The following is a 3,702-nucleotide window of genomic DNA, read 5'->3' on the forward strand; positions in this document are numbered from 1 at the left end:
TCAGCAAGCTTAATAATGTGCTTCCCCAAAAAGATCTCTGTCTTTTGAGAAGTTGCCATTCTTCTCCAGGATGTTCTAGGGCAGTCCTGGATGAGGAACTCTTTCCCAGCAGCGTTAATGCTTCTTTCCTCCCATACCGCCTTTTACTATTTAGATGCCAGTAGGTGTATCCTGAAAGTTGATCATTGCTCTTCTGAGTCTGAAGTCCATCTCACTATGTTTTAGATGACACAGGTCATCTAAAGGCTGTGTCATCCATAGGCTTCTTCAGGCTTTTTGAGAGGGAATGATGTGAGTTTGTCAAAGAGGAGTGTGACATACAAGTTATAACTAAGACAAAACATACAGGCAGTTTGCTGCAAGTGGGCTACAAAGAGGAAAACTCTAGAGCTCAGTGATTACAAACCTGCCTATAAGCCTGGGCAGTGGTTAGAAGTACAAAGAGGAAATACTTTTAATGTAGGAATTAATGAATATACACACACACTAGAACACATAAAGCTGAAAAGGAAGACTTCAAAGAATAGGACACACATCTCATTTGCAACCATAAGGCAAACTAGACTAATGGATATTCATCCTGTTCCACTACCAGGGCAGATCACACTGCAAGATACTGCTGGTGGCTCTTCTGTTCAGTATCCTCAGGAATGAAACAATGCTCATGAGATGAGTCTTTATCACTTTCATTTCAAGGAGGTTTAAGCAAAGACATTCAGAAGTGTTTTGAGCACAGATTTGTAGCTGTTTATGGACTGAAAGAAGGTTTGGATCCTGTTTCAGGTCCTTTTTGCTTCATCCTTCCTGCTTAAATAAGTTCAGAAAGCAGAAAAAGCTTTTACCAATTTTATTACAAAATCTAGGTGCCTCCTATTCACAGACTCACTTTCATTGCACAGCTTTCAGAACACAGCAACCTGAATAGACTAACTTTCATCCTTCAAGCACCTCTACCTTAACAAAGAAACCTGCACCCAAACCAGCTGCAAGCTCTACTTTCTTCCTCTTCACTGCACCCTTCCTGGCACTGCTTTGTGCTCTGAATCAGAAAAAATAGCCACATTTATCAGTCCTAATCCAGTCGGAAAGCAGCAATAGCAGCATTTTAACCTACTTCTCTTTGTTAAACACATAACCTTTACTGTTCCTGAGACCTCAACAAACGGAGTGTGTTTTAACACTTACTCTCATAAACTGGGGCAATTTCTTGAACTATATAAAAAGTATAATTAGGTCACTTCTGATTCACCTGAAAACTTGCTATGTGGCTTGTCTTACAGTAACATGTATTAGTCAAGCAATATTTAGGGGTGTTGGCTGATGAGAAACTGAACATGAGCTGGCTTCAGCGTGTGCTTGAGCCCAGAAAACACCTATGTACTGGGCTGCATCACCAGCAGTGAGACCAGCAGGTAGAGGGAAGTGATCCTGCCCCACTGCTCTGCACTCATGAGACCCCACTTGAAGCACCATGATGTGCAGTGCTGGTGTCCTCAGCATAAGAAGGACATGGAGCTCTTGGAGCAAGTCCAGAGGAGGCCACGAGGATGATCAGGGGCTGCAGCATCTCCTGTATGAAGACAGACTGAGAACATTGGGGCTGTTCAGCCTGGAGAAGAGAAGCTGCGTGGAGACCTCAGAGCAGCTTCCAGTGTCTGAAGGGGGCTACAAGGATGCTGAAGAGGGACTCTTCATCAGGGACTGTAGTGACAGGGCAAGTGGTGATGGGTTCAAACTGAATCAGGTGAAGTTCAGGTTAGATCTAAGGCAGAAGCTCTTCCCTGTGAGGGTGCTGAGGCGCTGGCACAGGGTGCCCAGAGAAGCTGTGGCTGCCCCATCCCTGGCAGTGTTCAAGGCCAGGCTGAACACAGGGGCTTGGAGCAGCCTGCTCTAGTGGAAGGTGTTACTGTTATGATTGTTCAGTCTTGTCTTAGCACTTACAAAGCTAGTATGTACCATTCACACCAAGATACATTATTATTTTATGGTTTGGATGCAGCTTGTAGGACAGATGCCTGCAGGCCTTTTCTGAACATTTATGTTCTACTGAAAAAGAATCAGACTGCAGCATTTGGAGGCAATCTGAGACAGCAGAATCCTGCACTTGTGCTAGGAGGAAATTCACAGCGTGTAAGAAGGACATGGAGCTGTTGGAACAAGTCCAGAGGAGGCCACTCCCTACCCCTTGTCCTACCGCTACAGTCCCTGATGAAGAGTCTCTCTCCAGCACCCTTGTAGGCCCCTTCAGACACTGGAAGGCTGCCATGTTACTAGCAGATGAATATCAAGGCTGTGAAGGGCTCCACGTTAAGTTTAAACTGTATTTAAAGAAGACTGCCTAATTTAAGTAGTTGCCTATAGTATAATGATTCCTTTTGGACAGGTAGGTTTGGGTTTTTATCCTCTCCAGTGGTTTCACAGCCACTTGAAGGCAACCCTCTCTGTTCAGAAATCCGAAGCATGCTATTTAAGAACACCTGATTCAGCAAGTTCTATCAAGGATAAACTATCCTGATCTTTCTCATTATTTTTAGCCACTGGTACTACTCATGCTATATTTTAACCATGCATTGAAGCTTTCTTTTTAATTATCTCTTGATTAGCTAAAACCATTAAAGCCATACGAGGCTCTAGACATATATATTCAAAAAGCAATGATTGCAATTATTTAAGGGAAAAATAGTGCTTTTAAGGATGATTTGCTTTTCTGAAAGCCTGCAAACCTAACGCTTTCCATAGTGAAGATCATTCCTTCCTCTGTTTTTAACATCCTCTACATTCACTGCTCTGTCCTGACTGAAATTTTTTAGCTATGAAGTCAAACAGGGTAAACACAGTGTGGATTTATATATACATACTATTATACATACATGAGTCAATGAAGCCCTGTGATATTTAAAACCACCTGATACATCCATAGTCAAGATTATATGCAATAACATATACACAGGACTACGCCCTCACAGTCGTATCTTCACCACAAGATTGTCCTATGCATAATACTGATGAAGGGAATTAAAGAGTGTTTATTCTGTCATTCTCCTCACTGGGGTATGGTAGAGAATTCATTTAACTGCCTCAATACCCAAAGAAATTAAAGCAATTAAAAGTACTTTTAAACCCAGTTCTCTCTAGGCTACAGGAGGAAGACAGGAATCTGTCTCTGCTCAATCCTGAGGGGTATTTCCATACTTCCTTTTCTGAACTGGGTTTGTTTGAGGGTTTGGGGTGTTTTGGTTTTGAAAGAAAACTGAAATCTCTGATAAGAGATCGAATGTACACCCAATCTATATTAATATACCCCAACAGTGCCACAGTTACAGATGCAACAAAAAGCAGTTGCATTCCTTGCTTCTTCACTGTATGGTCTCTAGAAAGAAGACAATACTAAGACACAGCTGAGGCACTTTTTCACCTTGCCAGGTATACTGTCCACCTTTTGCAGCCCAATCCTACATACCCTCTTCCTCCTGACCTGCACATAGGTTTGATAGCCTGTTTAGATCCCATAGTCCAGTTTCCAGCACTACACTTCCTAGATGGGAATCTTCTGAACAGCAGTGCATGAAACAATTGACATTAGTTGCACTTCTCACCAAAGAATGCTTAAGGGCTTGTAAAATAAGAGCTCAAGCAATTTTGACCTTAGCTAGCTGGCTTAGCATGGGCATGCTCTCATAGGGAAGTCATCTTCAGTTTCTG

This window comes from Psittacula echo (genome assembly GCF_963264785.1).
Source record: "Psittacula echo genome assembly, chromosome: 4".
Classification (NCBI taxonomy): domain Eukaryota; kingdom Metazoa; phylum Chordata; class Aves; order Psittaciformes; family Psittacidae; genus Psittacula; species Psittacula echo.